Raw genomic sequence first — 10,649 nt, 5'->3', positions numbered from 1 at the left:
CCTCTGGTCAGCAGTCTTGCCCAATGGGGACACCCGTCGTCCCTCCAAGCCCCGCACATACTTCCAAACTTTATCCCTCAGCAGCAACAGGGGGCGATCTCCGGTCCTCATGTGCAGTGAGGTACCGCGCCAGGGGCCCCCAAATGTCAAGGGGGCGGGACACAGGCGGCAACAATTCAGCATACAGAAGAACATTTTGCTGACAGGTAAGCATATCCCGTAACCATTCCTTAAATTTAGGACTTCTCCCCCGCCCCCATCGACACGCCACACGGCGCTTAGTAAGCAGTAGCGCGCAAGTAACAAAGCGACAATCCGACTTAGGTATATCCCGGGTGTATACCAGCAGGGCCTGCAGAGGAGAGGGATGTAGCGGGGACCCTAGCAGCTCGCCCAAGGCGTTGTAAACCCGGTTCCAATAATCGTCTATGCTCGGGCAGGTCCAGGCCAGGTGTAAGAAATCCGACCCAGGGGAGTGGCACCTATTGCATCGGTCATTATCGTGGAGATGAAACCTATGCATCTGAACTGGGGTACAATAAAGGCGATGCAGGAATTTATAATGAATAACGCTGAACCTACTACTCGAGGAGATCATTTCAGTTTGCAGACAACAGTACTCCCACTGTTCATCCGTGAATACAGTGCCAATCTCAGTCTCCCAGCCAGCATGGGACTTCGGAATCTCCCCCCGGACACGATTATAGAGGCGCCGGTAAAGCGAGGAGACCATGTGCGATGGGGAAGAGGAGTCAAGAAGTTAATGGAACGGTTCCAGAACCGCAGGCTCTGCCGGGTATGCCGGCAATATTTTCTGTAGGCCACTGCGAAGTCGAATAAACGCGAAGACCTCCAGGGGTGTAGGGACAATGGTTCCGAAAAGGAGCGGGAGGTCACGAAACCTACCCTCATGAAATAAGTCACCCCAGCACGTAATCCCCGTTTTAAGTTTGATTCGCTGGAACAGGCCTTCCTCTAGAAGTGGAAGAGCCGGATGATACACCAGGGGCATCAGTGGGGAATAAAGGAGTGGCGCGCCCATGTGTCCAGCCAGAACACTCCAAGCATGCGCCGTGGCATGTACAGGATTGCGATCGGCACGAGACGAAGGAACCTCCGCGAGGGCCGCCCCCTCCAGCGGGACCGGATCTGCCAGCCAGTGCTCCACCGCTATCTGGGGCATGAAAGAGGAGGGGCGGAACCAATAATACGCGTAGTGTGCCTGAGCGCAGTTATAATAGAGTTCAAAATCGGGGATATCAAGGCCACCCTGTATATACAGGCGCGTGAGCACAGACCACTTAAGCCGCGGTCTTTTCCCTCCCCACACCAGACGGATAAGTTCCGATCGCAATGCCCTGAAGAAATATCCACCCGGATGAAACGGTATATTGAGGAATAGGTAGAGTAGCTTGGGAAGTATAACAATCTTTATAAGTGAGACCCGGCCAGCCATGGTCAGCGGTAAGGTCAGCCACCTGACCACGCTCGAGCGTATAACCTCTAGAGTCTTACCGTAATTCATGCGCATCACTTCCTGTCGATCCCTAGAAACCCACACCCCCAAGTACTTCACGTCAGTGTCGCGCCACTCTAGCGGAAAGTCGAGCGGGATTCTGTCGACCCCCTCCGTTAGGGGGAAGACCGCAGATTTGCCCCAGTTGATGTGTATCCCCGAGTACAGCGAGAATCTAACAAATTCCCTAAGTATAGGGTTCAAGTGATCCCGGGGGTGTTTGATGTAAAGTGTGAGGTCGTCCGCGTAGAGCGACAATAAAATTTGCCTCTGTTGACATCGCAAGGACGCCGCAAGGTAATTCTGCCGGAGACGGGACGCCAGCGGTTCTATTGCTAAGGCAAAGAGGAGCGGTGATAATGGGCACCCCTGCCGAGTACCCCTGGTGACTGGGAAAGGTTCAGAGACACGACCATTAATAAGGACTCTCGCCATGGGGCGGTGATACAGGATTTGGATCCATCTAGAGAAAGCTAATGGCATGCCCATGTTGCGTAGAATCAAATGAAGATAGTCCCACTCGACCGAGTCGAACGCCTTGGTGGCATCCAAGAACATCGCCACCAGCGCAAGAGAGGGATCAGCATTGTTCAGAACCGAGAAAAGAGTCTGCAGATTGTGGGAGGTAGACCTGCCAGGGACGAACCCCGCTTGGTCCGGCAGGATCAAGTCTCCAATCAGGAGACTGACGCGATTCGCTAGGACCTTGGCGAGGATCTTCACATCACTATTAAGGAGGGAAAGGGGCCTGTAGGAATCACAGGAATCCGGGGGTTTCCCCGGCTTGAGAAGCGAGACTATCAAGGTCTCCGACATACTAAGTGGCAAAGAGCCAGTCTCATTCGCCTCCTCGAACACTTCGCGCAAGACCGCCGCCAACGGGTCAATGAAGGTTTTGTAGTAGTCAATAGGGAAGCCATCCAGGCCCGGCGCCTTCCCCGATGACGTCTGCATTATGGCTTCCTTGATTTCGGCAAGCCCTATGGGGGCCGCCAAGAGTTCCCGCTGGACATTAGATAGCCATCCGAGAGTAAGCTCCGACAAATACTCAGACATCTCCAACGGCGACTCAAGCCTAGATGTGTATAAGGCAGAGTAGTGTGAGACAAAGGAGGAGAGTATAGAGAGCGTATCCCGGCACATAGTACCATCAGGGGCTCTGACCTCCAATATGTGATTGGAGCCTCGCGGAGGACGGACCACCCCCGCCAGAAATCTGCCGGGCCGCTCCCCCACCCCATATGCCCGCGCCGTGAAATGTTTCCCCCGGAAGTGAACTTCTCTCTCCGCGGTGCGCTTGTACTCCGAGAGCTTAGTACGATATTCTAGCTGTGCCGTGGGATTCTCCAGAAAATCAGGGGCAGTTTCTAGTATCCTCAGATCCCGCTCCAGGGAGGCCAGAGTGGTACGAAGGGAGTGCAGGACCCCCGAACCCTTAGAAATACACCCCCCCGCATAGTGACCTTGAAGGCCTCCCACACCGTCGCCACACAGTCCAACGACCCTCTATTGCTATCTATAAAATCCATGATCTCCTGGGACATTTCATGCTGGAAAAGCTCATCCAGGAGAATATTAGGTTGCATGCGCCATGGGAGCGGCGCGCCGACCAGTCCAGTTCTAGCCAGAGTGATCAGCACAGGTGCGTGGTCTGAATAGGTGCGAGGTAAATGTCGTGCAGCCAGCAATGAGGACCCCAAGCTCCTTGAAAGCAGCATGCAGTCCAACCGAGCCCATGTGGAGTGCGGTGCCGACCAGTGCGTGCCCTCCCGCACATCCGGGTGTATACGGCGCCAGGCGTCTATCAGTAAATGGTGGGCCAGTAGGTCAGAGATATAAGCCTGAGAGCGGGGGTGATGTGAGGTGTCTACATTGGAGCGGTCCAGAGCCGGGTTCAAAGTGACATTGAAATCTCCCCCCCAGATCAAGTGCGTGGACCCTATGCCCAGTATGACTTCCCATAGGGAAATAAAGTGTGTGGGCCCATCCAGATTAGGCCCATAAGAGGACGCTATAGTGACCGTGGCGTTACCCATCCGACCCCACACAACACAGAAACGGCCCTTGGCATTCGTTTTTTCCCCCAGGGGCACAAATGGAGTGTGTTTCTTGACCAATATGGCAGTTCCCCTAGAATAAGTGGAATTCGAGGAGAATAGGCCATAAGACGCCCATCGGGATGCGAAGGTAGGTAAGCTACGAGGGTCCGTGTGAGTTTCCTGCAGCAACGCTTTGTGTATCTGATGGCGGTCGAGATAACCCAGGACCTGTCGGCGCTTGCGCGGGTCCCCCAACCCCGTATGTTCCAGGCCAGGACATTGACCCTGCTATGCGGGTCTCGCAGCGTGTTCCCTTCCTCCTGCGCCATCACGCGGACTGACACCAGATTCTGAATCTTAGCTTATCTCGCTGCCAAGTCTCGCAGCCCCGCTGACTCCCCCCTCCCAGACCGAGAACGCAGAGCCCTGCCATCTCCAGGCCCCACAGCGGACACCGCCAAACATCTACCCCCAATGTATAAAAGTGCTTGGTCCAATGTACAAGTGGAATGCTGTATTCACATTCCCTCCCCTCTCCCGTTACAGCCGACTCCCCCAACTCGTCGGAGGAGACCCTACCAATAAACCATCCCTCCATCAACCGTTCCCTAACCCATCCCACCCCCTCCCACCACGACAGCCCAATCCTGCCGGGATCCAGACGCCCCCCTAGCCCTCCTATCAAACAGAACCAGTGTTGTGGGGTATTCCCTCTCTGGGTGACACCAGTGAGCTGGACCTACCCTCCCCTATCCCGATATTTCACCCACTGCATCGCTCCCGCTAAGGGCGAGGAGCAAAAGTGGGGTGGGAGAGGGAGTGCCAGGGCAAATAGTAGCCACTATAACCCTACCAGTACCTCATAAGTATTGAGTGGCGGTACAATTGGGGCACTTAATCTCAATGCTCCCCCCAACATCCACGAGCTCCGCCAAGAGTTAACGGACTGGAATAGCTCTCCCCACAGTCAAGGCAGTCCAACTTGTGGATTCAACCAGTCCATGTCTACAGCCAGAAGGAGGCATGAGCAAAAAGGGAAGAGAAAAGGAAGCAGAAAAGAATGAGCTAGGAGGAGTGAGAGGGATGCAAAAGAAAAAGGAGCACAGAGGAATCATGACGTTAATACTCATCAGTCCGGAGCAGACGTCGGAGACCGGGACCCAGATCTCGCCCCAGGGCTGCGCCGCGGGGACGCGGAGGGTCGCTGGTCCCTAAGGAAGTCCTCCACCTGTTGAGGGTTGCCGAAGAAGAGGACTTTGCCATGATGCGTGATCTTGAGCTTGGCGGGGTACAGCATTGAATATGGGATGTCGCGCTGCTGCAGCTTTTTCTTTACTCCCGCAAACTTGCGATGAGCCTCCTGCACCAGCTGGGTGAAGTCTGGGTAGAACGAGAGAGTGGTATTTTCATGCTGGATCGGTTGTTGCTCTCGTGCCAGGCGCTGCAGGGTGTCCCGGTCTCTGTAGTTGAGGAACTTGATAATCACCGGGCGCGGTGGAGCTCCAGGGACCGGCCGGGGCCCCAAGGATCTGTGGGCCCGCTCCACCACCAGCTGAGGCGAGAAGGAGTCCCGTCCAAATTTATCTGTCAGCATGCGTTCTATGAACTCCTCCATGTGGCCGCTGCCACTGGATTCCGCCAGGCCAACCAGGCGGACGTTATTCCACCGGAAACGCGCCTCCAAGTCCTCATTTTTTTCCGCAATGACTTTGAGCAGGCGATCCACCTGTGAGATTTTTGTTGCGCCAGTCTCAGCCCCATCCTCCAGCTCCGAAATCCGACCCTCCGCCTCCTTCAGCCGCTCCCCGTGCTGGTCCAGCCGATGCACCACCGCGTCCAGCCGAGTGTTCATAGTATCGATCTTTGCGTCAATGGAGGTTAAACTCCGCTGCATGCCCACAAGCAGGTACTTCCAGTCCAATTCCTCCTCCTCACCGGGACTCGTTTCCCCTCCATCCGCAGTCTGGGCACGCGTTTTTTTCTTTGGGGGGTTGAAATGCAGCGTTGATTGTTTCGCGTCCGGCTTGCCCATTGTATCTGCAGACGCCAAGATCAGTCCGTGCGGGAAGCGGGCTGTTCAATTCACGCGATTGGCGCCGGTCCCAGCACCCACGGGGGCACCCACGGGACCGTCCCCCAATGGCCGTCAAGAGCGCTCCGCCCGGATATACAGCCAGAGGCCCAACTCCGTCCAGCAGCAAGTAGGAGCCGCAGTGCCTCCCGCACCCCCCCAACCACAGCGCCAGTTAGTCACACACCTGCAGGGCCAAGTGGAGGACCGAAGAAGTACCCCACAGGGCCGGGTCTCAGCGCCTCACGCCAGCGAGGAAATTACGACGGTGTCAATCCAACCGGACCCCACTCTCCGGCTTCAGGCGCACCCCCAGCTCCTCACAGGTGGCGTCCAGGCGCAGGATTCCGCCGTTCCTTTCCCCGGATCGCTGACAAGGTAGGCAAAGCGGGCCTCTAGTACACTCGCCAGCCCCAGTGGCAGCCGTCCATGTCTCCCGAGGGGGGGGCACTCCTCCACGAGCAATCAGTGGGGGCACAGCGCCAGCAGCAGTCTCAACGCGGCACCAGCGCCCCGAGGATCCCCGGCTTAAAGTAGCCCCAGTGGCCGCTCCGCCCGCTCACCAGACCTCTCCCAGCGACTTGCAGAAGCCGATCTCTCCACCTCCGGGGCTCCGTTTCTCCCCAAACTGGCACCGGACAGTCTCAGAGTGCCACGCCACTCGCCAATGTGCCAGCAACAGTCTCAGCGCCAGCAGCAGTCTCAACGCGGCACCAGCGCCACGGCCCGGCAGGCCCCGAGGATCCCCGGCTTAAAGTGGCACCAGTGGCCGCCTCGTCGCTCCGCCCCGCTCACCAGACCTCTCCCTGCGACTTGCAGAAGCCGATCTCTCCGCCTCCGGGTCTCCGTTTCTCCCCAAACCGGCACCGGACAGTCTCAGAGTGCCACGCCACTCGCCAATGTGGTCAGTTCTCCATTAGCTGGCCGGGAGGATGGTGCCGTAGGATAAGCATTTGCCTGGCCGGCTGGAGCCTCACAGAAGTGCGGCCATGACGGTCCAGCGCCACCTAGCGCCCCCGATGAGTGTATATTTCATTTAAAATAACAACCATTAGCACTGCCTTGCCAACTCGAGACCTACTGGGTTTGCCCTTGCTCGTTTACAATTGACAAACATTTTCAAACATCCAAAATGGTGTTCTCATTTTTTCCCCAATAATGTGTCTATCAATAATGTGTAATTTTGGTAATTATTTTTTCCCAGTTTCTAAACAGCTGCAAAGCACTTCCATGCACATTAATTATACAATAATTGCATTAAATCATTCCAAACAACACCCTTTCTGTGGATCTGCTAATTCACAAACATATATGCGAGGCTTAGTGTGGGGTCATCAAATTACAGTTCACTTCAATAAAAGATGTAAAATATGAACTATAAACACAGAATCATCTCCTTTGCCTTTGAATAGGATGCATGTGCAAAGGGCTATCATTAAACATTGCAGCTTTTGTGCCATGCAGTTACTGTACAATTAAATAAAAAGATGGAGAGAGATAAACATGGCAGACACCCAGAGAAAGGGGGTGGGGGACACTGTGAGACAGGTGGGGAGAAAGAGGAATTAAGATGATGAGAGTCTTGAGCCAGAGAGAAGGCGCAGGGTGAAAGAGTCACACATGGGAAAAGTAAGGAAGAGGCAAATGGAGAAACAGATGAGAGGCCATCACATTGCGTCCATTGCTTACAGCGGACTTTTAAAGGGCCTGTGCTACCCGCCGGGTGCAATGTGTGACATCACAGAGGGGGGCACATTCAGAGGCAAGCAGTAAACACAGAAGATGGTCGCAGGAGCAAACGTAGTGAATACGTATTGAATACGTATTCACAAAGTATGCTCCTGCAGCCATCTTCTCTGTTTACTCACAGGAAATGGCAAGCCAATGAAGGCCAGCCGGGCTGCTGGCGGCCCGGGGGCCGTACTATGAGTACCCATGAGCTAGGGCAAGGTGATGAAATTGTGATCAACATAGAAGTGCGGGGATTTAAGCAATGGCCTGCCTAGCTTAGTCAGTGAGATTTGGGGACAGGGTGACTCACAAATTTCCCCAACTAAAAAAGCAGTGGATCGCAGACTGAATGCAAGGATGCCCGGGGGGGTTGCACAGCAGCCACCCTAAACGGGCAGCCGCCTTAGTGCCACAGGAAGGCACTGGAGTCGCCGGTCTAGTCCCTGGGCCACAGCCAGGGAAGACGTCCGGGCAACTCATTTCCGGGGAGGGGGGAGGGGACAGGGGTATTTAGGCTGTCCCCGCCCGTCCTTCGCCCTCTTGTCCCTCGCCGCCTCGCCTTGCAGGTCGCAGCTCGATTGTCGCGCGCCCAGCAGCCTCGAAGCATTCGTTTTCGCGGTGAGTTTGCCGGTCTCCTTCCCCCCGCCCCGGCCTTGTCCCTGGGCAGCACCAGGCGACGGGGCCCTGTGGTCGGATTACCACGGGCGGGGGGGGGGGTACCGTGCTCAGAGCCAGGCCCAAGGCGCCGGCTATGGAGGTTGCAGGTGTGGTGGGGGCGCGGCTGCTTTACTACCGTGCGGAGACCCGGGGGCTCGGACGGCCCCGCTATTGCCTGCCTCTGGACATCCGACTTGCTCCCCCCCTCCACCTCCCTCCCTCCCCTTTCCTGGTCGTTGGAGCCTCCGGTGGACCCGGTAAGGAGTGGTTGGCGCTACCGAGCACTCTGATTGGCGCATGCCGGGGGCGCCGCTGCGCTCAAGAGGGAGCGGTGGTGATCAAGGGCAAAGGGGGGCGAGGGGAGCATTGAGGCAAACTAGGTCCACGCAGGCCCCTTCACCCCATACCTCTGGGATGCAGTCTTTGTGTCCCTGGAGGGTGGGGGTCCGTCGGCAGCGACTCTGTGTCCGGTTCAGGATTAGGGGGATCGAACCCTGAGTTTGCGTACGTGTCCTGGGCTTTCTCTCTCCTTTGGTGGGCCCCGCACAGCGGTCGACTGGGGGGGAGGCTCGGGATCGCGCGCCTCACTACTTCGCAATCCTAGTACCTTTTACGGCCACGCTGCGGCCGCGACGCGGCGAAGGTAACTGGACCTCGAGCCTCGAGGCAAGTCTGGGAGTGGGCAAGTGCTACGGCAGGGAACCGGGTGGCGCCTTGGGGCCGCGCCCGTTTACCATCACACCACCTATCCCCCAGGGCGCCCTGCTTTGTTAGGATCGGAGCACAGTTTGCCGCGACGCGGCGCAGGCCACCAGGCTTGGACCTGCTAGGCACGCCTTGAGCTGGAGACCCACACTGCCCCGATCTGGTCCCACACGCATAGCGGTGCCCATGGGCAGCCAGTCAGGCAGGAAATCTTTTCGCCGACCTGGGTCAGGGCCTCAGGTTCGAGCAGCGGCTTGCGTGAGGGCAGACACGGGCAGCCGCAGACATGGGGTGGGCGGAGACTGGTCAGAGCTCCGTCGCAGCTGCTGCATACTCCATGATTTAACTATATATGTTTGCAGCTCTGAGGGTGCATACGTTACGGAAAGAACCGTGACTTGTGTTGCTGCGAAGTGGGGGGGGCACTTTGCAATGGGGACGGGTCACCTTTTCCATGGCTGCATCTTCGGTTGCACTGGTACCAATGGAACATATTTTGTGCAGAGACTTTTACTTAAAAGACACGGCAGAGCAATTTCGCCGACCTGGCCAGGGCCTCAAGCTCTAGCGTCGGGTTGGGTTGGGCGGACACTGACGGCCGCCTACATTGGGGGGGCCGCGGCTGGGCAAAACCTCGCAGTAGCGCCAGGTGGCCTTTCGCAACAGTAGATGGATTCCCTAATAATGTAGGGGGGGTTTACACGGTGCCCATGTGCGACCGCGGACCTCGGCGCAGGCGCCCGAGCCCCTCCCCCCCTCTCGCTCGTGTGGAGAACAGCGCTTGCTTAAGGGGGCAGGGACGGAAGGCAGAGCCCCCCTTTAGGTTACGGTGGCGCGAGGGTGGATACCTGCTTTCATCATGTAAGCACGCTAATTCATTGCCATGCTGCGTCTAGCGCTGCCTCCATGCGCAGGCACAGGCAACGTCCCAACGTTTGTGTGACGGGGCGGGGCCCTCCAACTAGTGATCCTCAAGCGTGCCAGTAGCCACCCTCGGTTACACCAGCAAGGGATCTGGGGGGCCCAATGAGACCGCGGTAGGTGAGGTACTTAGAGGGGCGGTGGAACTTTGTTCAGAGCGCAGATCGCAGGTTCGTGCATTCTTGGCCCTCCTGCATGTCCCGCCGATCAGGGATGTTGTGTTCAACGTCAGAGGCGGTTGAGCATCAAACTGGGGGGGGTAGCTTTAGGAGAGAATGTGGCCCAACGGCGTGGGCGGCCGACTTCGCAGCTGGGGAATCGGGTTCGCAGCAGGGGTGCTACATCTTGTGATTCTGGGCAATTCCTTAATATCCACGTGACCATCATAAAATGAATGTGTTCAGCCGTAACGCAACTGGTGCACTTTAAATGCGTGTGCATAGCTGGCGCTATATAATACTTAAAAAAAAACTTCAGGTCACACTCAGTCAACCTTTGCATACTAACCCCTCTCTATTTTCTCACACAGATCCTGCCGGTGACCCTCAAAAGTTGCGGGATCCACTCGCTAGGGACTAGGAGTGTAAGTAGGCCAGTGAGAACAGTGGGGGCACGGAGAGCAAGCCAAAGGTTATTAGGCACAGGGGGAAGTACGCCTGGGGGCTGTTAAGCTAATATTTTCTTCGTTTCGATTCAGATATTGGAACTCTCGCAGGTCCAGATCAGACAGTCGCGCTAGCCAAATCAAGATAGTAAGTAGAGCGGGTTTGGGCGCCGCAGAAGGAACACCTGAGGGTGTGGTGTGCCTGTTCACATTGTGGTAGGCTGCAGCTCACGATGCTTTCTCTTTCAGTCCAGGCGACCCAATCCCGAGTGATGGATAGCGAGGGTACCCCGGCACTCTTCTCCATGACGTCCCAGGTGGAGGAAACTCAGCAGGGCACCTCCCAGGACGCACAGCTAGCGGCCATCATTGAACTCGCCAAGTCTAAGGGCCTGGCATGGGCTG

Source organism: Triturus cristatus, chromosome 8, assembly GCF_964204655.1.
Source record: "Triturus cristatus chromosome 8, aTriCri1.1, whole genome shotgun sequence".
Classification (NCBI taxonomy): domain Eukaryota; kingdom Metazoa; phylum Chordata; class Amphibia; order Caudata; family Salamandridae; genus Triturus; species Triturus cristatus.
Note: the sequence above shows the minus strand (reverse complement) of the source record.